We start from the raw sequence: 25,122 nt of genomic DNA, 5'->3' as shown, positions 1-25,122 counted from the left end.
GTTTATTAGTAACGTTTGGGGTTCATTTTGTATGCATTTTGATGGAGGGAAACTGGGTGGATTATTGACTGAAGCGCGCCAGCTAAACTGAGTTTTTATGGATATAAAAAAGGACATTATCAAACAAAAGGACCATTTGTGATGTAACTGGGACCTTTTGGAGTGCAAACAGAAGAAGATTATCAATGGCAAGGCCTTTTTTATATTGCTATTTCTGACTTTCGTGTCGCACCTGCCTGATTGAAATATGTTTTTCATGGTTTTGTATGCGGGGCGCTGTCCTCAGATAATCGCTTGGTATGCTTTCGCCGTAAAGCCTTTTTGAAATCTGACACAGTGGCTGGATTAACAAGAAGTTAAGCTTTATTTTGATGTATTACACTGTATTACACTTGTGATTTTATGAAAGTTAAATATTGATAATTCTGTAGTTTGAATTTCGCACACTGCAATTTCACCATATGTTGGCCAGGTGGGACGCTACTGTCACACCTGCCCATAAGAAGTTTAAAATATATATTTATAAAGAAAAGAAGTAGTCAGCTGGTATTCTGTCTATAATGGAGTGACTAGCACAGTCACCTGATCTCAACCCTATTGATGTCACGCCCTGATCTGTTTCACCTGTCCTTGTGATTGTCTCCAACCCCTCCAGGTGTCGCTTATTTTCCACAGTGTATTTATCCCTGTGTTTCCTGTCTCTCTGTGCCAGTTCGTCTTGTATGTTTCGACCAAAAGGAAAATGGCGGACGGAAGACAGGGTGGTGCGGCAGGTGCCGCTTCTCATTCGAATGCTGTAATTTTATCTAAACCATCAGGTGTACGCCGATCCCAGCTAAGTAACTCATGCAAAGAGTTAAAGCGCAATTATGTGTTTTATCTCCAGTACTCTGCCATGATTGTCAGTTATGTAGCTGCTCTACTGATAATCTCAGTGCGTCCTTGCTGGGATGACACAATCAGTCTACAACCGGAGAATATCAACACCAAACACATTGGTTCACCGTTCCACGGGAGCGGACAGTACACAGCATACCATAATGTTCTGAATAATGGCCAAGTCTACCTCGCTCCTTATTCTACTGAACCGCTTAGGCGTAACATACACAAGTCCAACATTTATCGGAAACTGTTAAACTACCTGTTCACTACCCTCCTGCTCTCCGGGGATGTATAACTCAATCCTGGGCCCAATATCACCGAGCCAGTGATACGCACCGGAGTGGAGAGCGGTGGATGGCCTCGTCCACTGGTCGTCGCCGCTGTGGAGGTGGGTAAGTGCTATGGTCCTCTCGACTCACCCGGCTCCAGGATAGATTTTGACTCTTCAAACATACCAGAGTCGCTATATGCGATCCCTGACTCTGCTTCTGGTACGCAAGCTATTTTAATTAGTTCCCCGCATCCAATGCAGGCAGGAGGGATTGTTAATTGCGCTACCGAACTGCCCCTAATCAAAACGAAACAAAACGGCCTAAACCCAGCCGTCAGAAAACACAGAAAATTTAACTTTTTTCAATGTGTCAATCACTCTCGAGTCATCTGGGACCCACGAGCTGAGCCCAAGGGACTACTAGGGGGGCACTTGAACATTCGTAGTGTCATTCCAAAAAGTGATCAAATTCAACATCTACTCACAGACTCCAACCTTGACTTTCTCTGGCTCTCAGAGACATGGCTCCATAAACACTCTCCATATGCTGCTTTGATTGTGCCTGGCTACAATGTTTTCAGGAGAGACAGGATTGAAGGAAGAGGAGGGGGTGTGATGATTTACATTAAAGAACATATCCGATGTAAACAAATTGAGTGGTCATGTGATAATGAACTAGAATGTATCGGCCTGAACGTTACACTGTCTCCTCAAATGTCTTTTACCCTCATTGGAATGTATAGGCCACCTTCCACCAAAAGTGTGTTTTTTGATCAGTTTAATACCATGTTTAGGGAATGTGATTTTGGGAAAGAGGTCATCTTAATGGGAGATTTTAACATTAATTATGAAGACAAGTGTTGTAGGAAAACCCTCAAACAGATCACTAATACCTTTGACCTTACACAGCTAGTTAAAGGGCCAACCAGGGTGACTTGTTGCTCTAAAACACAGATTGATTTGGTGTTCAGTAATAAACCAGAGAGAGTGACTAAATCATTCAATATGGTTACTGGGCTGTCTGATCATAATCTGACACTTATAGCCAGAAAGCTGTCTAAGAGCAGGTTTAACCTCTCTACTGTTAGAAAGCCGGATCAACTCAGAATACCTAAGAGTGAATTAAACTATTTTGAAAAAGCAATTAAGGGAATAAACTGGAATGATCTCTTGTCCTATACAGACGTGGAAGCTGATAGTCAGGTTTTTCTATCCACAATCCAGACTACAATAAATGGCTTCCTAAAGAAAATCAAATCCAAACCTGGCCAAAAGTGCACTCTTCCTTGGCTAAATGGAGAAATCTGGAAATTGAAGAACGAGATTATGCTCTAAAAATAGCCCTAAAATCTAAATTAGAGCATGACAGACGTAGGTTTACCATGTTGAGAAATAAGGTGATGAAAGAAATCAGACAGGCCAAGGCAAACTTTTTTATTAACATAATTGGTGAAGCAAAGGGAAATTCTAAATTTATATGGGAGAATCTAAAAAAGTTAACAGGGAAAGACCATAGTAACTGTCACGTTCTGACCTTAATTTCCTTTGTTTTGTATTTATTTAGTATGGTCAGGGCGTGAGTTGGGTGGGTTGTCTATGTTTGTTTTTCTAGGTTTTGGGAATTTCTATGTTTCGGCCTAGTATGGTTCTCAATCAGAGGCAGGTGTCATTAGTTGTCTCTGATTGAGAATCATACTTAGGTAGCCTGGGTTTCACTGTGTGTTTGTGGGTGATTGTTTCCGTGTCTGTGTTTGTTCGCCACACGGTACTGTTTCGGTTTTGTTCACGTTTATTGTTTTGTATTCATTGAGTGTTCAGTTCATGTTTTTAAATAAACAACCATGGACACTTACCACGCCGCATCTTGGTCCGATCCTTGCTACACCTCCTCTTCAGACGAAGAGGAGGAAAACCCTTACAGAATCACCCACCCACCAAGGACCGAGCGGCGTGGTAAAAAACCGCAGCGACGACAGCAGCAGCAGCATCAACAACAGCGGCCAGCATCAGAGCAGAGTCTGGACTACACGACTTGGGAGGAGATAGACAGGTGGGCGGTCGACCCAGGGAGAGTGCCGGAGCCCGCCTGGGATTCGATGGAGCAGTGCAAGGAAGGCTACAGGAGAATGAGGTTGGCGAAGCCAGCACGGCAGTGCGACAGGTACGAGAGGCAGCCCCAAATTATTTTGGGGGGAGGCACACGAGGTGTGGTACTAAGCCAGGTAGCAGACCTGAGTTCACTCCTCGTGCTTATGATAAGCAGCGCATTACTGGTCAGGCACCGTGTTATGCGGTTAAGCGCACAGTGTCGCCAGTGCGTGCCCATAGCCCGGTGCGCTATAGGGCAGCCCCCCGAGAGTGCCATGCGAGTGTGGGCATTGAGCCAGGGGTATGGTGCCTGCTCAGCGGGTCTGGTCGCCGGTACGCAGTTTTGGTCCAGGTTATCCTGCGCCGGCTCTGCGTGCTGTGTCTCCGGGGCGCTGGGAGGGTGCAGTGCGTCCTCTGCCTGCGCTCCGCTCGTGCCGGGCAAATGTGGGAGTGGAGCCAAAGGGAGAGGTGCGTGTAGTAAGCACTAGATCTCCCGTGCTTACCCACAGCCCGGTTCAACCTGTGCCTGCACTCTGGAGGGTCCGGGCTAGAGTAGTTGTCCAGCCTGGGGAAGTGCAACTCGCTGTTGGCTGGGCTCCCTGCCTGTGCCATTAAACCCCTACAACTCATCCAGAACGCCGCAGCCCGTCTGGTGTTCAACCTTCCCAAGTTCTCTCACGTCACCCCGCTCCTCCGCTCTCTCCACTGGCTTCCAGTTGAAGCTCGCATCCGCTACAAGACCATGGTGCTTGCCTACGGAGCTGTGAGGGGAACGGCACCTCAGTACTTCCAGGCTCTGATCAGGCCCTACACCCAAACAAGGGCACTGCGTTCATCCACCTCTGGCCTGCTCGCCTCCCTACCACTGAGGAAGTACAGTTTCCGCTCAGCCCAGTCAAAACTGTTCGCTGCTCTGGCCCCCCAATGGTGGAACAAACTCCCTCACGACGCCAGGACAGCGGAGTCAATCACCACCTTCCGGAGACACCTGAAACCCCACCTCTTTAAGGAATACCTAGGATAGGATAAAGTAATCCTTCTCACCCCCCCCCCTTCCCCCCCCCTTAAAAGACCTAGATGCACTATTGTAAAGTGGCTGTTCCACTGGATGTCTTAAGGTGAAAGCACCAATTTGTAAGTCGCTCTGGATAAGAGCATCTGCTAAATGACTTAAATGTAAATGATGTAAATGTAAGGTTGCGCACCAGAGCTCCAGTGCTCCCCCACAGCCCAGTCTTTCAGGCTCCTCCTAACACCAAGCCTCCTGAAGGTCTCCCCAGCCTGGTGGTTCCTGTGGCAGCCCCACGCACCAGGCTGTCTCTCTGTCTCCTCCCTGCAGGTGGTCCCGCCTGTCCGGCGCCGCTGCCGGAGCGTCCCGGTTGTCCGGCGCCGCTGCCGGAGCCTCCCGCCTGTCCGGCGCCGCTGCCGGAGCGTCCCGCCTGTCCGGCGCCGCTGCCGCAGTCTCCCGCCTGTCCGGCGCCGCTGCCGGAGCCTCCCGCCTGTCCGGCGCCGCCGCAGTCTCCCGCCTGTCCGGCGCCGCTGTCTCCGCCTGTCCGGCGCCGCTCCCGGAGCCTCCCGCCTGTCCGGCGCCGCTGCGGAGCCCTCAGCCCAGAGGCGCCAGAGCCCCTCAGCCCAGAGGCGCCAGAGCCCCTCAGCCCAGAGGCGCCAGAGCCCCTCAGCCCAGAGGCCCTCAGCCCAGAGGCCCCTCTGTCCCGAGCCCCTGCCCCTCTGTCCCGAGCCCCTGCCCCTCTGTCCCGAGCCCCTGCCCCTCTGTCCCGAGCCCCTGCCCCTCTGTCCCGAGCCCCTGCCCCTCTGTCCAGAGCTTCTGCCCCTCTGTCCCGAGCTGCCCCTCTGTCCAGTGGGGTCATTGAGAGGGTGGCCATGGTGAGAAAGCCACGGAGGCGGACAATAAGGCGGACTAAGACAATGTTGAAGTGGGGTCCGCGTCCCGCGCCAGAACCGCCACCGCGGACAGACGCCCACCCAGACCCTCCCCTATAGGTCAAGGTTTTGCGGCCGGAGTCCGCACCTTTGGGGGGGGGGGTACTGTCACGTTCTGACCTTAATTTCCTTTGTTTTGTATTTATTTAGTATGGTCAGGGCGTGAGTTGGGTGGGTTGTCTATGTTTGTTTTTCTAGGTTTTGGGAATTTCTATGTTTCGGCCTAGTATGGTTCTCAATCAGAGGCAGGTGTCATTAGTTGTCTCTGATTGAGAATCATACTTAGGTAGCCTGGGTTTCACTGTGTGTTTGTGGGTGATTGTTTCCGTGTCTGTGTTTGTTCGCCACACGGTACTGTTTCGGTTTTGTTCACGTTTATTGTTTTGTATTCATTGAGTGTTCAGTTCATGTTTTTAAATAAACAACCATGGACACTTACCACGCCGCATCTTGGTCCGATCCTTGCTACACCTCCTCTTCAGACGAAGAGGAGGAAAACCATTACAGTAACACTGCAAAAAGACTAGAAATCATGGTGAATAACAATCTAACACAGGATGCAGTTGAAATAGCAATAGCCTTCAATTCCTACTTTATTGACTCTGTCAGGGTACTGACACAGAACCCCTCCACTGGTTTCTTGGGCTCAGTTCTAGTGAATGACACTCAACCTGTCTTCATCATAAGGGAGGTTTCTGAGTCAAAGGTGAACAAGGTGATTAGCTCACTAAAGAACTCTAAAGCCAAAGATGTGTTTGGGATGGACTCTACCTTTCTTAAAAACTACAAAGAGTCACTCATTGGCCCCATTACTAAGGTCACCAACACATCTATTGGTCTCGGTGTGTTTCCAAGGGTATGGAAGTCGGCCATAATAACGGCCATCTTTAAATCAGGCGACCCTGCTGACGTGAGTAACTACAGGCCCATTAGTATACTACCTGTGGTATCAAAGGTTGTTGAAAAGTGTGTAGCAGAACAACTGATTGCCCACCTCAACAACAGCCCCTTCACATTACACTCCATGCAGTTTGGCTTCAGAGCGAAACACTCCACAGAAACGGCCAACTGCTGTCTTCTGGAAAATGTGAAGTCCAAGATGGACAAAGGGGGTGCTGTTGGGGCTGTGTTTCTGGACCTAAGGAAGGCTTTTGATACTGTTAACCATGAGATTCTCATCACAAAATTGTCCAAGTTCAACTTTTCCCCTGATGCCTTGAGATGGATGAAATCATACCTTGAAGGCAGAACTCAGTGTGTCAGAGTGAGCAATGAGCTGTCGCCCACTCGTAGCTATGATGTGGGCGTGCCCCAAGGGTCAATACTGGGGCCCCTCCTGTTCAGCCTGTACATTAATGATCTGCCTTCTGTCTGTACTGGGTCTGAAGTTCAAATGTATGCAGATGATACAGTGATATATGTGCACGCAAAGAGCAAACAAGCTGCACAAGAACTCACTACTGTAATGGTCCAGGTTACAAAGTGGCTCAGTGACTCGTGTTTGCATCTCAATGTGAAAAAAACTGTTTGCATGTTCTTCACAAAGAGGGCAACAGATGCTACTGAGCCAGATGTCTATGTGTCAGGGGAGAAGCTCCAGGTGGTATCCGATTTTAAGTACCTTGGCATCATACTTGATTCCAACCTCTCTTTTAAAAAGCATGTGAAAAAGGTAATTCAAATAACCAAATTCAACCTAGCTAATTTCCGATTTATACGAAATTGTTTGACTACAGAGGTAGCAAAACTGTACTTCAATTCTATGATACTCCCCCACTTAACATACTGCTTGACTAGTTGGGCCCAAGCTTGCTGTACAACATTAAAACCTATTCAGTCTGTCTACAAACAGGCTCTCAAAGTGCTTGATAGGAAGCCCATTAGCCATCATCATTGTCACATCCTTAGAAAGCATAAGCTCTTGAGTTGGGAAAATCTTGTGCAATACACCGACGCATGTCTTGTATTCAAGATCCTTAATGGCCTGGCTCCCCCTCCACTCAATATTTTTGTTAAACAGAAAACCCAGGCATATGGCAGCAGATCCACAAGGTCTGCCATGAGAGGTGACTGTATAGTTCCCCTAAGGAAAAGCACCTTTAGTAAATCTGCATTCTCTGTGAGAGCTTCCCATGTCTGGAATACACTGCCATCAGACACACATAACTGCACCACATATCACACTTTCACAAAATGCTTGAAGACATGGCTAAAGGTCAATCAGATTTGTGAACATGGTCCCTAGCTGTGTGTTGCTGCTCTCCATGTTGTCTGTTGTCTGTAGCTTGTGAGGTGTGGAAACACTTTGTTGCTTTTATGAATTTTGTCTTGCTGCTTTTTGTTCTATGTTGCTCTGTCTGTATGCTACGTCTTGCTTGTCCTATGTTGCTCTGTCTGTATGCTATGTCTTGCTTGTCCTATGTTGCTATGTCTTGCTTGTTCTATGTTGCTATTGTCTATATTGTAATTGTTTTTAATAACCTGCCCAGGGACTGCGGTTGAAAATTAGCCGGCTGGCTAAAACCGGCACTTTTACTGAAACGTTGATTAATGTGCACTGTCCTTGTAAAAATTAAAAATAAACTCAAACTCAAACTCAAGTCAACCAGTGTTTTTCCTGTTCTGCTGCTTTTTGCACTCTCCTTTTTCTAGTCCTCCCGGTTTTGACCCTTGCCTGTTTCTGGACTTTGTACCCGCCTGCCTGACCATTCTGCCTGCCTTGACCACGAGCCTGTCTGCCACTCTGTAACTCCTGGACTCTGATCTGGTTTTTACCTTTTTGCCTGTCCATGACCATTATCATGCCTACCCCTTTGGATTAATAAACATTGTAAGACCAACTATCTGCCTCCTGTGTCTTCATTTGGGTCTCGCCTTGTGCCATGATAATTGAGCTGTTGTGGGAGCAGCTTGACCGTATGGTATGTAAGAAGTACCCACCAAGCCAATCCAGCTTGTGGGAGGTGCTTCAGGAAACATGGGGTGAAATCTCTTCAGATTACCTCAACAAATTGATAACTAGAATGTCAAAGATCTGCAAGGCTGCAATTGCTGAAAATTAAGGATTTTTTGATGAAAGCAAAGTTTGGACACAATTATTATTTCAATTAAAAATCATTATGTATAACCTTGTCAACATCTTGAATATATTTCCTATTTATTTTGCAACTAATTTCATGTATGTTTTCATGGAAAACAAGGACATTTCTAAGTGACCACAAACTTTTGAACGGTAAAGTATAAGCAGATGGAGGGATGCTGCTGAAGCAAATATATACAGTGTTGTACCTCGTGCAGATCACAAGAGGTTGGTGGCACTTTAATTGGGGAGGACGAGCTCGTGGTAATGGCTGGAGTGGATTTAGTGGAATGGTATTGAATAGATCAAGCACATGCTTTCCATGTGTTTAATGCCATTCCATTTGCTCCAATCCAGACATTATTATGAGCCGTCCTCCCCTTAGCAGTCTCCTGTGGTGCAGATTAGTATTGAGGTCATTGATGACAGGGTGCAGTAATCTGCCCAATGCAGTCACTTAATCCCTGTGAGCCCGATGGCCAGTTGATGAGGACCACAGCATGTGGGAAGAAACTGTTCAGGTGGCGGGCGGTTTTGATTAACCTAAAACGTCTGCCAGAGCAGAGTCTTTGAAATAAGCGGTGTCCGGGGTGGGCATGGTCTGCGATGAACTTACATGCACACTTCTTTGTCATGGAGGCGTGCAGGTCCTTGATGGAGGGCAGGTGACAGCCGATGACCTTCTCTGATGACCAGACGATGAGCTGCAGTTTGCACTTGTAGCAGGCAGACACAGATTCAAACCAAACGGTGATAGAAGAGGTAAGAATGGACTCAATGATAGACGTGTAGAACCGAACAAGTATTGTTAGGGAGAGTTTGAGTTTTCTCAGCTGGTCCAGATAGTGCATCCTCTGTTGATCCTTCTTGGTGACCGCTGTGATGTTGTGGGAGATGCTGCCCAGGAATTTGAATGACTTGGCCGTGCTGACAGCTGAGCCATCAATCTCAGGGGGGAGAGATGGTAAGGGGCATTTCCTGTAGTCAACCACCATCACCACGGTTTAGACTGTGTTGAGTTCCAGGTTGTTGCGACAGCACCAGGCAGTCAACTTTTCCACAAATTCATCGTCGTCAGAGATGAGACCGACTAGGGTGGTGTCATCAGCAAACCTGAGTAGTTTGACAATCATTGGAGGTGGAGTCATTGGATCGGGGTCGGCAGGTAGCCTAGCGGTTAAGAGCGTTGGGCCAGTAATGTCGATTAGCACAGCCCCCCGCACCTCTCTAATTCAGAGGGTTGGGTTAAATGTGTAAGACACATTTCAGTTGTGCAACTGACTAGGTATCCACTTTCCCTTCCTTTTGGTGGAGAGGAGGGGGGAGAGCATGCAATATCATATACACACAATTAAGCAGATCGAGGTAATTCCAGGAGATGGTCAATGGAGAGAAATGCTGTATAATGAGTGGAGGCCGGCAGAGTGCACACACATTTTATGCTAATGAGTCACATTAATATGAGTGGTGCAGCAATAATCACCCTGTGTGAGACAGGAGATCATCAGTGTAGAACGAGGGTTCTGCATTTATGGACAGTTTACGTGGGAGTAAAGTAACACATGGGCTTCGTCTCAAATGGCACCCTATTCCGTATTTTGTGCATTACTTTTGACCAGAGCTCCCCTAGGTTTCCGGTGAAAAGTAGTGCACTCTGGAAGTAGAGTGCCATTTGGGATGTAAACATGGATTTTCACTATTGCAGTTCATGTGACTTATAGAATTAAAACAATGCTAGCTGTCTGCACTGATGCATGGTTGAAGTTAAAAAGGGCCGATGGAGGAGTGATTGTATTTTATGGACCAGATCACTAACTATCACAGGCAGCCACCACACAGTCCAAACATCCATGACACATACATGAAACTGGAATGAATGGCAAATGTGTTGGATGTTGACAAGTGTTCTGAAATGTTATTCAAAGGAAAAATACCTTTGCGCCTCTGAACACACACCAAGTAGAACAGACAGGGTTGTTGTAAATACTAAAAAGTGTTCAAACATGTTATACATTTACATTTACATTTAAGTCATTTAGCAGACGCTCTTATCCAGAGCGACTTACAAATTGGTGCGTTCACCTTATGACATCCAGTGGAACAGCCACTTTACAATAGTGCATCTAAATCTTATAAAGCTAATAGAGCTCACACACTCATCACCTCCACAGCCTACCTTTATTCACAAACAAATCATGTTTAGATCCTGCACCTTATGAGTGTGCACACTCTATTTATTATTTTTTGGGGCCCTGCACCCCACTAAAGGATGTGCATTTGATCACACTTGACATCATGTTATACATCTACAACCCATGGGACATTGTGTCATTTCAAATGACAGAAATGACACAACCTTGTAACTCTGAACACACCCAAGGTAGAAGGCAGGGCCAGGGAGTTGGCTTGGTGAGTAGCAGACAGAAGGCCCACCAGTCTGTCCCAGGCCAGTTGTTGGCCTAGTCAGTCGGCAGCCTCACCAAGCTGCCTCAATGACAATTGGCACTAATTGGTAGCTTGCCTGCCAGTCTCTCCACTGGGGGTCCAGATGAATAGGGGGGAGAATGAAGGTGGACAACCCATTTGCACATGCTTATGTATGTATGTCCTGACACACACACACACACACACACACACACACACACACACACACACACACACACACACACACACACACACACACACACACACACACACACACACACACCCACACATACAACACGAACAAAATAAAACAAACAGCTTTCAGAACACATCTGTCAATCACCCCGGAGACACCTGAAACCCCACCTCTTTGAATACTTTGCAGTGTTTTCTGAAAAGATTTAGATATACTAAGGTCCTAACCAATTTGTAACAAAATAAAACAAACATCTACCATGCGATCTAAATCTACTTAATTTTGCTGACCTGAGATCCTAACGAATCTAAACTATTTAATTCAGTGTACTAGGGTTTATTCCGGGTGGCCACCACAGGGACATATAGGGATTTTATTTATTGGTATTTGACTGGGCTGATTACGCCCTGATGCTCTGTTTGGGTATCACTCAGCGGTGCGTAACACTAAACCACTCAGCTCTTGTTGATTCCCTGTGTGTTGTACAGCACAAACTAGTCTGCAGATTATTCCAGATTAGCACTGCTGTCGGACACCCTGAGGGTAATCCTTTGCTGTATGCTAGACAACACACACACACACACACACACACACACACACACACACACACACACACACACACACACACACACACACACACACACACACACACACACACACACACACACACACACACACACAGGGAGCAGACAGGACACAGGCGCCTGGGGGGCGGGCTGGGCTAGGCTACAGTGGGTTGGGCTGGCCTGGCACCCTCTCTCTGCCCTGTCCTTGGGCTTGTCGTAGCTAGCAGAGCACCAAGCTGACCTCATTGGCATGGCAACTCCGCCATACTCTTCTTGTCCAGGAGACAGGCCCAGAGACCCACTCTGATCCAGCCCTAATCCGGAAAAAGCCCCATTAGTCTGGCAGACCTAGGGAGACGCCAGGGTGATCCGCAGTGTCTTTTACATAACACCAAGATTCACCCCGTCTCACCTCATCCGCTTCCTTGTTTCGACAGGTCTGCTTCTCTGATTACGCGAGTGGAGTGCCCTCTCAGGGGAGATCCCAGCCCGACCCACCTCCTCACACTTTCCACCTCTTTTTCCTTTGATTGGAGCTAAATCACCAGCCAGGTTCACGATCGAGCCCCAGACCAGACACATGCCACACACAACTCCACAAATCTCCCCTCAAATTTTTCTCTCTTTTCTTTCTTTATATTTTAATTTATCATGACATGTTGAATTCAATTTAAAGTGGTGGTGTTGGTGGTGGTGTTGGTGGTGGTGATGATGAAGATTGTGATAATGAAAATCTGAAGAGGAGGAAGATTTGTTCTTACGCTTCAAAATGCATATTAAGTGGTTGTTACTGTATTCAGCTACTGTAAAATAACAACCATCCAAATATACCATTACATGTTGATGCTTAAATACATACAGGAACTAATGCCCAGAGTTTGTATGAAACCCCCTAGTGTATCTTTACATGTATAACCACATCCTAATTTAGTGGTGTCACGTACTGTAGCATTCCTGCCAATCCAGAAAAATAGATGCCCTTTCCTAATCAACCATAGGAAAGTCACCCAAAACTACATTGATAGAATTACGTTTTGTTTTTTTCCTGATAGGGTCCTTCTGAAAGATTCATTTGTTATTTTCCTCTCCTCTCGTATTGGTTGTGTTGTGTAACATTTGACTCTAAAAAATGTCAGGCAGGATTAGGGCAGCCGTAGTGAGGGCCTGCTGCCTGCGTTTGATAATGGGCACCCTGCAGGGGCCCTGGCTGGGGGGGTCACGCTCGGCTTCCCTCTCAGTAGGGGTCGGCACGCTGTCACTCTGAGATATGGAGACATTTATTCATGTGGAGCCCTGTGCCAAAGAGGAGAGAGCAGGAGAGCAGGTTCACAGAGAAGGAGGGAGGAGGTCTAATGTCTCTATAACGTAAAGTGGACACACAAAAACACTCTCTGAGGTCGATAGGGAGGGACATGGGGAGGGTAATGGGGACCCGTGGGGCATGGGTACCTGAGGTGTGAGGTGGTGTCGTGACTGACTGACAACAACATTAAGAAAACAAGTCATGTGCATTGTGATTCCCTGTGTGATTTTGGTTCCTTAGTGTTCTTACAATGTTAGCGATAATGTTAACCTAGTACCTGCTAGTATTGCTGGCTTAATCTTTATCACAGTGGGCTGGATGGGCCCTGGATATATAATTTGTGTCTCGGGGACTTCTGAATGAGCACCAGCTTCTGAATTAGCTGTTTATACATTGACATAGATTGTCAAATCAAATCAAACTTTAGTAGAGGGTACAGAAGAAAAGGAGAGAATGAAGGTGGGGTTGGAGGTCTATTGAGTTTAACCACTCCACCTACAGTAAAAGTTGAAATGGAAGCTTATTCCACCAATTGACCCTCCGCCCCACTTGATTAATGTTGCAATCTTGCACAACATTTTCCTGGGAAGACCTATTCCCCATTCAACCACTGGCGAAATCCCCCCACAATGATCCCAAACTGTGTTTCTAATACACAAATAAATTAAATACACACTACCCCTTGCTAATAAGGAAACTTGGGTATGTTATGGTGGACTGACATTACATTTGCTTCATGGGAACTTGGTAAAATTATGTTTGTAGTGTAGTTAGCCACTGAATGGTTCAGAATTTGTCAGCATGCAGTAAAGCTATAATAACCACTTTGGAGCTAACTAGTGCTTTCAAATCGTATTCTGTTGTCGACAGCTTTTTTGAGTTGTATTCATAATATTGCTAACTTAGCTAACATACATTTTGAGAAAACAAGTTATATTAAGTGGCTAGCTAGCGTTAGCAATTTTTTGTGTTCAATGAGACTGAGTGCTAGCTAACCAGCTGAACTACCAAACAATGTAACAAAAGTATAATTTTGGATTTTAAAAATTCTTCATCATCAAGCTCTACATGTCATACCCTGATCTGTTTCACCTGTCTTGTGCTTGTCTCCACCTCCACCAGGTGTCTCCCATTTGTCCCCATTATCTCCTGTCTACCTCCCGAGGTGGTCAGGAAGATCAGATCCCAATGCATATTTTAATCGTCTGCACCTGTTTAAATATGGCCACTATCAGAATGTGGACAAGATCAGGACAAAGTTAACACCAGATATAAACAGGACTTTAGAGTTTTTGTTTCTGTTACTTAGGTTTAATTTCTTTCTCTTTCTATTTTTCCATTTCCCTTTCTGGCTATAGCTTCACTTCCGTCTTTCTTTATGTCTTGCTAGATCTCACTGAGAATACGTTATTTTCCCCTTCTCAGCATGTTTGCAGCATTTCTACCTCTCATGATTTATAAAGTGACAATACGCACATCTTAGAAAAAACACATGTGAATACTTGACTTTGTATCAGCCTCTGTAGCTACCTCTCAATCAGCCTCTGTATCAGCCTCTGTATCAGCCTCTGTATCTACCTCTGTTTCAGCCTCTGTATCAGCCTCTGTATCTACCTCTGTTTCAGCCTCTGTATCTACCTCTGTTTCAGCCTCTGTATCAGCCTCTGTATCTACCTCTGTTTCAGCCTCTGTATCAGCCTCTGTATCAGCCTCTGTATCAGCCTCTGTATATACCTCTGTATCAGTCTCTGTATCTACCTCTGTATCTACCTCTGTATCTACCTCTGTAAAGCTACCTCTGTATCAGCTCTGTATCAAGTCTCTGTATCTACCTCTGTATCTACCTCTGTATCTACCTCTGTAAAGCTACCTCTGTATCAGCTCTGTATCAGCCTCTGTATCAGCCTCTGTATCAGCCTCTGTATCTACCTCTGTATCTACCTCTGTAAAGCTATCTCTGTATCAGCCTCTGTATCTACCTCTGTATCTATCTCTGTATCAGCCTCTGTATCAGCCTCTGTATCAGCCTCTGTATCAGCCTCTGTAAAGCTATCTCTGTATCAGCCTCTGTATCTACCTCTGTATCAGCCTCTGTATCAGCCTCTGTATCAGCCTCTGTATATACCTCTGTATCAGCCTCTGTATCTACCTCTGTAAAGCTATCTCTGTATCAGCCTCTGTGTCAGCCTCTGTATCTACCTCTGTATCAGCCTCTGTCTCAGCCTCTGTATCAGCATCTGTATATACCTCTGTATCAGCCTCTGTATCAGCCTCTGTATCTACCTCTGTATCTACCTCTGTAAAGCTATCTCTGTCTCAGCCTCTGTATCAGCCTCTGTATATACCTCTGTATCAGACTCTGTATCAGCCTCTGTATCTACCTCTGTATCTACCTCTGTAAAGCTATCTCTGTATCAGCCTCTGTATCTACCTCTGTATCAGCCTCTGTATATACCTCTGTATCAGCCTCTGTATCAGCCTCTGTATCTACCTCTGTAAAGCTATCTCTGTATCAGCCTCTGTATCAGCCTCTGTATATACCTCTGTATCAGCCTCTGTATATACCTCTGTATCAGCCTCTGTATCAGCCTCTGTATCTACCTCTGTAAAGCTATCTCTGTATCAGCTCTGTATCAGTCTCTGTATCTACCTCTGTATCAGCCTCTGTCTCAGCCTCTGTATCAGCCTCTGTATCAGCCTCTGTATCAGCCTCTGTATATACCTCTGTATCAGCCTCTGTCTCAGCCTCTGTATCAGCATCTGTATCAGCCTCTGTATCAGCCTCTGTATATACCTCTGTATCAGCCTCTGTATATACCTCTGTATCAGCCTCTGTATATACCTCTGTATCAGCCTCTGTGTCAGCCTCTGTATCTACCTCTGTAAAGCTATCTCTGTATCAGCCTCTGTGTCAGCCTCTGTATCTACCTCTGTATCTACCTCTGTAAAGCTATCTCTGTATCAGCCTCTCTATCAGCCTCTGTATATACCTCTGTATCAGCCTCTGTATATACCTCTGTATCAGCCTCTGTATCAGCCTCTGTATCTACCTCTGTATCTACCTCTGTAAAGCTATCTCTGTATCAGCCTCTGTGTCAGCCTCTGTATCTACCTCTGTATCTACATCTGTAAAGCTATCTCTGTATCAGCCTCTGTATCAGCCTCTGTATCTACCTCTGTATCTACCTCTGTAAAGCTATCTCTGTATCAGCCTCTGTATCAGCCTCTGTATCTACCTCTGTATCTACCTCTGTAAAGCTATCTCTGTATCAGCCTCTGTATCAGCCTCTGTATATACCTCTGTATCAGCCTCTGTATATACCTCTGTATCAGCCTCTGTAAAGCTATCTCTGTTTCATTCCCTGTATATCTGCCTCTGTGGCAGCATCTGTATGCCTTCAGAAAGTATTCATAACCCTTGACTTATTCCACAGTTTATTGTGTTACAGCCTGAATTTAAAATGTATTAAATATATGTATTTCTCACCAATCTACACATAATTCCCCATAATGACAAAGTAACAACACGTTTTTATACATTTTAGCAAATTTACTGAAAATGAAATAGATAAATATCTCAATTACGTATGTATTCACACCCCTGAGTCAATACTTTGTAGAATCACTTTTGGTGGAAATTACAACTGTGAGTCTTTTTGGTTACGTTTCTAAGAACCTTGCACAACTGAATTGTTCAATATTTGCCCATTTATTATTTTAAAATGTTTTGAAGGTCTTCAAGCACTAGACAGCCATTTTCAAGCCAATTTTAGTCAGAACTGTAAACTAGGCCACTCAGGAACATTCAATGTTGTCTTGGTAAGCAACTCCAGTGTAGATTTGGCCTTGTGTTTTAGGTCGTCCTGCTGAAAGGTGAATTTGTCTCCCAGTGTCTGTTGTAAAGCAGACTGAACCATGTTTTCCTATAGGATTTTGCCTGTGCTTATAGTTGTATTCAGTTTCCTTTTCTCCTCAAAAGTTCCCTCGTTCTTGCTGATGACAAGCATACCCTCAACATGACGCAGCCACCACCATTCTTAATTAAAATACGAAGCGTGGTACTCAGTAATATGTTTGGGGCAAATCCAACATAACACAACGCTTTGTATTCAGGACATAAATGTCATTTCTTTGCCACTTTTGTTTTAGTAATATTATTTAAAGGTGCAATATGCAGAAATCACTTTGCCATTTCCTGGTTGCAAAAATGGGAATATTTAGCTTAATTTCAGTTTATGTGACAAAACAAGCAATGCATAGTGTAGAGAATTGTTGTACCATCTAAACTACTGTGATATATATTTTTAATAACCCCAAATATTGTATTTTCAGCTGTTTGAAGATGGTGTGCAAAACCGAATGTAAAAGATGCAAAAATGAAACTTAAGAGAGAGCACACATAGAACAGATATAGCGCCTCTTAGACCTGCTTTCAACAGGAATGACAGATTTATAAATCACATTTCTATGTGAATTTGGACAAGTAGACCAACAAGTTACATATTGCAGCTTTACGTGCCTTAAGTGCTTACTTCTTTTCACTCTGTCATTTAGGTTAGTATTGTGGAGTAACTACAATGCTGTCTATCCATGCTCAGTTCTCGTATCACAACCATTAAACTCTGTAACTGTTGTAAAATCACCATTGGCCTCATGGTGAAATCCCTGAGCAGTTTCCTTCCTCTCCAGCAACTGAGTTAGGAAGGACGCCTGTATCTTTGTAGTGACTGGTAGAATTGATACAACATCCCAAGTTTGAAAAGGGATATTCATTATCTGCTTTTTTTGTGGATGAATCTGTGCTTGGAATGCACTACGCAATTGAGGGACCTTACAGATAAATGTACTGTATGTGTGGGGTACAGAGATGGGGTAGTCATTCAAAAATCATGTTTAACCACCATTATTGAACACGAAATGAGACCATGCAATTCATTATGCAATTTGTTAAGCACATTTTTACTCCTGAACTTATTTAGGCTTGCCATAACAACGGGTTTGAATACTTGTTAACTCAAGGCATTTTAGCTTTTAATTGTTTATAAATGAGAAAATGTTCTACAAACTAAATTCCAAACTAAATTCCACTTTGACATTGTGGTATTGCGTGTAGATCGGTGATACAAAATCTATTTTTTTTATTCAGGTTTTAACACAACAAATTGTGGAAAAAGTAAAGGGGTGTGAATACTTCCTGAAGGCCCTGTACCTCTGTATCAGCCTCTGTAGAGCTATCTTTGTAGCTGCCTCTGTCTCTTCCCCAACCATTTCCCCATTTGAGGAGTAGTTCTAGGCAGTGGACAGTAGATGTCACTAGATATAAAGCCTCTGGCACATTGCTCATATGGTGCACAGACATCAATTCCACAAGTGTAGAGCAGGAAGCCCAGGGCCCATTGGAGCTCAAATTAAACATGGGTTTGAGCATAACAGTTGTTTGGAGCCAGCAAATACTGCCATTTAATTTAGATCAATAACACCTGCTATGTAAATCCAGATTATAGATCATACTGTAGTTGTCTATCATTGTAAAAACAATATTCCTGTAGAGTAAGGCAACTGTAGATAGCAATGTTTATGTAAACAGGGGCTCGTGATGTAATCATGAATTAGTACAAACGAATCAATCATATTTCTCCCCTATAAACGACACTTATTTGACATCATTCTGTTTAGTGTTTAAATATTCTTGTATAGTACACACTGTAAATTCCTAGCACTAAAAAAGGCTGACTTCAATAGAGTCATTTAGAAATGAAATATTCACAGATGGTACTTTATTCCACCATCTAAAACAAGCTACCCTCCACAACTTTCATCATATTGACTCTCCATGAAACAGTCTTCATGGAAATCCAGTTCGCTGACAATATGAAATCACAATTGATCAAACGCAGACTACTTTATGCATGCATGAATTATTAACCAGCAAATGGGTGCATTATTCCGTGTTTTTAATAATTCAGTGTTGTCAAGAAGCCCAGCACCATACCACCCAATGATTAAAAGAAAACAAAAAATACATCAAAATTAATAGTTTGCAGAGATGGCTTGGGTGGAGTTTTAGTTTTAGGTACACTGGAGTAAGTCTTATAGCTCCCATACAAAATATTGCTCACTAGTGTCCAATGAAATGGGTTCTCGAGTGGCGCAGCAGTCTAAGGCACTGCATCTCAGTGCTAGAGGAGTCACTACAGACACCATGGGTTGAATCCAGACTGTATCACAACTGGCCGTGATAGGGAGTCCCATAGGGCAGGGCACAATTGGCCCAGCGTCGTCCGGGTTTGGCCGGGGTAGGCCGTCGTCCGGGTTTGGCCGGGGTAGGCCGTCGTCCGGGTTCGGCCGATGTAGGCCGTCATCGTAAATAAGATGTTCCTTTTTAACTGACTTGCCTAGTTAAATGTAAAAATATATAGAGAATTATCTTTACCAAAAGGAAAAGCACAGCCTTTCCTCAAGATTCAGAAAATATTAGTGTAGTTGAATTAATTTTAAGTGTAAAGTAAGGGAGTAACATGTAGCCTATTTAATCAGCAGACAAGAGTCAGACAATCTTACACAGTTGCGACTAGATGGAGTACAGCTACGACTGGAAGTTACTTTTCGTAGGAGTTTAGGAGAGTATTTTAGTTAACCCTAACTCTTTTCCAAACCTTAAACTAATTCTCCAAACCTGCTATGTTAATTCTCCTAACCTGATGCGTAAGCTCTCCTAACCTGCTACGTTAATTCTCCTAACTTGCTGTGTAAAGTCTCCTAAACTGTTTTAAAAAAAGTCACTACCAGTCGTAGCTGTATACCACCTAATCAAAACAATCTTACACCTGCAGTTCCTATTTAGTTCAGATTTTTTTTCTCTTTGTTTCTTTCATTCTTTTTTTTGTTCCTGTGGCAAGTGGATTATCTAACATGAGCTAAAGCATTCATTCAAATTATTTTAGGCAAGAGGAATATAATAACATAACAATATCATCTTTCATAGAGCAATGACAGTCGTTTGTATTCACTAGAATGCATTCACTGTTCTCTAAAGCTAAACAAGCAAAACAAATTATTTAGTTTGGCTACTGAAAAGCAATACATGGACCATTAACATTACGGACCATTCATATTTTTTCTCCTGACAGATTGCTTTTGTTTGTAGAGCCTCATTTGTTTTCACACCAGCTTTGGTGTGGCTTGAAATATGCATACAATTAGCATAGATTACAAAACAACATCAAGGAATGGCATGTCCATGAGGCTTTTACTAGTACTTCATGACTATGAATATAATAATATTAATGCTAAAAGCTTCTTCTGGCCCCCAATCCAGCCGACCTAATACCTCTCTAGACGTCTGTCTGCTCTGTGATCACTTGTCACGTTCTGACCTTTATTTCCTTTGTTTAGTCTTTATTTAGTATGGTCAGGGCGTGAGTTGGGGTGGGCAGTCTATGTGTGTTTTTCTATGTCGGGGTTTTGAGTTCAGCCTAGCATGGTTCTCAATCAGAGGCAGGTGTCGTTAGTTGTCTCTGATTGAGAATCATACTTAGGTAGCCTGGGTTTCACTTTTGAGTTGTGGGTGTTTGTTTTCAGTGTGTGTGTTTGTTGCCACACGGTACTGTTTCGGTTTCGTTCATGTTCATGTTTATTGTTTTGTATTTTTATAGTGTTCAGTTTATATCTTAAAATAAACGTTATGGACACTTACCACGCTGTGCATTGGTCCTCCGATCCTTCTCGCTTCTCCTCCTCAGAAGAGGAGGAGGAATGCCGTTACATCACTGATCAACTTTGAGGGTGTGTTTATGTTTATCCTCCCTTGTAGAGACTGTCTCCCACAGACCTCCCACTGTAGACAAGATGTCACATCGCAGGGGTGCTGTTCTCTGTCAGTTACTACGATCACCAGTACATTTTATAGTGATAATACACCATTAGGATTGCAGCAGGGATTGCTCTTTTCATGACATAGACTGACCAGGTGAATCTAGATGAAAGCTATGTCACTTGTTAAATCCACTTCAATCAGTGTCGATGAAGGGGAGGAGACAGGTTAAAGAATCCATTGTTGTAAATGGGAAGATGGTATCGTTTGTTATGATTCTACATTTTAGCAGACCTTCTTATCCAGAGTGACTTATAGGAGCAATTAAAGATTGCGCAAGGGCACATCGGCAGATTTTTCACCTAGTCGGCTCTGGGATTCAAACGAGCAACCTTTCAGTTACTGGCCCAACACTCATAACCGCCAGGCTACCTGACATTACCTACAGAGACCCTCTGGCCCTGATGATTACTTTGGACCTGTATCTGGAACTGGATCTGTGCTTAATTGGCTTTGACTTTGGACCTGTGTTTAGGCCTGGATCTGTGTTTGATTGGCATAGGCTGGAATTTGCATCCAGGTTTAGAGTTCTAGTAGCAAGATGGGGAACACTTTACTTTAAGATACCCCTAATAAAGGGTTAATAAAGGGTTTATACAAGGTTTACACAGTTTCTCATAACAGCTACTCATATAAAGTATATAAACAAAAGTATGTGGACACCGCTTCAAATGAATGGATTAGGCTATTTCAGCCACACCCATTGCTGACAGGTGTACAAAATCGAGCACACAGCCATGCAATCTCCATAGGCATACATTGGCAGTAGAATGGCCTTACTGAAGAGCTCAGTGACTTTCCACGTGGCACTGTCATAGGATGCCACCTTTCATCAAATGTATGCCCTGCTAGAGCTGCCCCGATCAACCCTAAGTGCTGTTTTTGTGAAGTGGAAACATCTAGGAGCAACAACGGCTCAGTCGCGAAGTGGTACAGTAGGTCACACAAGCTCACAGAATGGGACTGGCGAGTGCTGAAGTGCGTAGGGCTTAAAAGTAATCTGTCCTTGATTATAAACACTCACTACAGAGTTCCAAACTGCCTCTAGAAGCAACATCAGCACAAAACTGTTCGTCGGGAGCTTCATGAAATGGGTTTCTATGGCCGAGCAGCCGCACACAAGACTAAGATCACCATGCGCAATGCCAAGCGTCGGCTGGAGTGGTGTAAAGTTCGCTGCCAATGGACTCTGGAGTAGTGAAAACGCGTTCTCTAGAGTGATGAATTACGCTTCACCATCTGGCAGTCCGACTAATCTAGGTTTGGCAATGCCATGAGAACGCTATCTGCCCAAATGCATAGTGCCAACTGTAAAATTTGGTGGAGGAGGATGGTCTGTGTCTGTTTTTCATGGTTCGGGCTAGGCCACTTAGTTCCAGTGAAAGGAAATCTTTAATGCTACAGCATACAATGGCATTCTTGACAATTCCGTGCTTCCAACTTTCTGGCAAAAGTTTGAGGAAGGCCTTTTCCTGTTTCAGCATGACAATGCCCCGTACGTACACAAAGAGAGATCCATACAGAAATGGTTTGTCGAGATCGGTGTGGAAGAACTTGACTGGCCTGCACAAAGCCCTGACCTCAACCCCATCGAACACCTTTGGGATGAATTGGAACGCCGACTGCAAGCCAGTCAAGTCCCCGCAACATTGTTCCAACATCTAGTGGAAAACCTTACCAGAAGAGTGGCAGCTATTATAGCAGCAAAGGGGGGACCAACTCCATATTAATGCCCATGATTTTGGAATAAGATGTTTGACAAGCAGGTGTCCACATACTTTTGGTCATGTAGTCTCGCTTGCGCAAGATTCAGTTATGGGTTCCGAGATTAATAAATAGTTTATATACTTATTATTTAATCCCCCCCAAAAACGTCCTAGTCCTTGCCGATGACAAGCATACCCATAACATGATGCAGCCACCAACATGCTTGAAAATATGAAAAGTGGTACTCAGTGATGTCTTGTGTTGGATTTGCCTCAAACATAACACTTTGTATTCAGGACAAAGTTAATTTCTTTGCCACATTTTTTGCTGTTTTACTTTAGTACCTAATTGCACAGGCTTCCTTCTTTCACTCTGTCAATTGGTTTAGTATTGTGGAGTAACTACAATGTTGTTGATCCATCCTCAATGTTCTCCGATCCCAGCCACTCAACTTGTAACTATTTTAAAGTCACCTCTCCGGCAACTGAGTTAGGAAGGACACCGGTATCTTTGTAGCGACTGGGTGTATTAATACGTCATCGAAAGTGTAATTAATAACTTCACCATGCTCAAAGGGATAGTCAATGTCTGCTTTTTGTTTTACTCATCTACCAATAGGTGCCCTTCTTTGCAAAACATTGGAAAACTTCCCTGGTCTTTGTGGTTGAATCTGTGTTTGAAATTCACTGCTCGACTGAGGGACCTTACAGATAATTGTATATGTGGGGTACAGAGATGAGCTATTCATTTAAAAATCATGTTAAACACTATTACTGCACACAAAATAAGTCCATGCAACTTATGTGACTGGTTAAGCATATTTTTACTCCTGAACTTATTTAGTCTTCCCATAACAAAGGGGTTGAATAGTTATTGACTCAAGACAATTTCAGCTTTTCATTTTTATTAATTTATAAATAAAAAATAAAAAACATAATTCCACTTTAACATTATTGACTATTGTGTGTAGGCCAGTGAAAAATACATCTCAATTTAAATCATTTTCAATTCAGGCTGTAACAAAGTCACATGAAAAATTCAATGGATGTGAATACTTTCTGAAGGCACTGTTTGTAGAGAAATTAACCGATTATCAATTGGAGTAAAAATATGGGGTGTACCACCAGCACAAATCCACATAGCTCAAATGATTCTGCATATCTACATAATGTTGTTGTTTGTCATGTGAAAGTGCCACTTCCACTTGTATCACTGGATGGTTGTTGTGTAAGGTTTCATGGAACATCCATCAATTGTGTAATTTGGCTTAGCTTTGCAAAACTGCTAATTTCCTCTCCCATACATTAGTGTGGAATTAGCCGTTTTTGTGTAGGATATGAGGGCCTTTGATGAATAAACTGCTAACTGTTAAGGGGATCATTTGGCGTTATCCTTTGAACAACCAAAACGGTGGCACACTACGGTATTTCTGGAGTAATATACTGTTTACTTATTTTTATCATTTGTTTCCTCCATTATTTTCAGGAATCCAATGGGAAAATAAAAAAACAGCTGATCATAGGCCTACACATGTTTCTATAGTGGTCCATATCCGATAAACAGTTTAGATTAGAGATAGGGACATACTGTGGAGATGTTGGGGGTGGCAAGAACAACGCAGAACGCAACACAACAGACTTTCTCCCTCCATGTTAGAAACAAAGTTGTTGTAGATATTGGCCCCCATCTATAGTGGGAGCTCATCCAATAACACTGCTCCAGGTTTTCACGCTGCAATCAATATTTCAACAGCCCCTTTTGCTGATATGGTGGAAATGAGAATAATTAAAAGAGAAAGACACTGCATAGATTAACAACATGGAACCACCCAGGGTTAGCTCCAGCTGTCAGGGTTTTCACAATCTATCTGCCCCAATTCCTCTCCAAATCCCTCTTGTTCCCCCGTGTTTGGCTTGAGGGTTGGGGATATGAGGGCGGGAGGGCGGGAGGGTGGGAGGGAGGGAGGGACGGGGGAAGGGGAAAAGGGAAGGGGCCAGACAATGGATAGGGGAAGGGGCGTTTTTGAGGAGGAAATTCTATGCTGGAACCCTGCCATTTTGATTCTGTCTGTTCTGTTTCTGGCTGACTTATCCTCGGTCCAGAGCTCCAGTCATTGCCGTAGCGATGCTTCAGAAGATACTCCTCAAATTGGGGAGAAAAGCCAACCGTGACACCATGGCAACGGCAAAAGGGGAAAGAGAGCGACAGTGAGAGCATTCACAGGACTCACATCTGTTTCATAAGTGAGGCTCATAGGCTGTATAAATATCAGGCACAAACACACACATACAAAGATGTACACACACACATACACAAATACAGTACACATACACACACACACACACATGCACACAAACACACAGTCAAATTGATATAATAACGCACTTCATTCACATATGGATATTCATGATCACACATTCAGAAACACCTATGCACCTCACACATACACAAATACTATACAAAGGGGAAACAGATGCCTGCAATGACAGCTTTTTCTGTTATATCATACACATTGAGCAATTTAATCAAAGTTGTACTTTCCCCTGAAAGAAGGATACATTCTTAGAAAAAAGGTGCTATCTAGAACCTTTTTTTTTTAAACTAGGCAAATCAGTTAAGAACAAATTCTTATTTACAATGACGGCCTACACCAGCCAAACCTGGATGACACTGGTCCAATTATGCACCGCCCGATGGGTCTCCCAATCACGGCCGGATGCCTGGATTTGAACCAGGGACTGTAGTGATACCTCGTACACTGAGACGCAGTGCCTTAGACCACTGCGCCACTC

General features: G+C 44.0%; 1 long non-coding RNA gene across 1 annotated transcript in view; it reads left to right on the top strand.

The window, feature by feature from the left end:
• LOC115141609 (uncharacterized) overlaps positions 1-8,023 on the top strand; it is a 49,970-nt gene extending 41,947 nt beyond the window's left edge. The window contains exon 6 of the long non-coding RNA XR_003865391.2: positions 7,835-8,023. This is a non-coding gene — a long non-coding RNA (uncharacterized LOC115141609). The remainder of the gene's footprint in view (positions 1-7,834) is intronic.
• The last annotated feature ends 17,099 nt before the right edge of the window (positions 8,024-25,122 follow it).

The sequence above is a fragment of the Oncorhynchus nerka genome, linkage group LG2 (assembly GCF_034236695.1).
Source record: "Oncorhynchus nerka isolate Pitt River linkage group LG2, Oner_Uvic_2.0, whole genome shotgun sequence".
NCBI classification, from domain to species: Eukaryota; Metazoa; Chordata; class Actinopteri; order Salmoniformes; family Salmonidae; genus Oncorhynchus; species Oncorhynchus nerka.
This window is presented reverse-complemented; position numbering and strand designations above follow the sequence as displayed.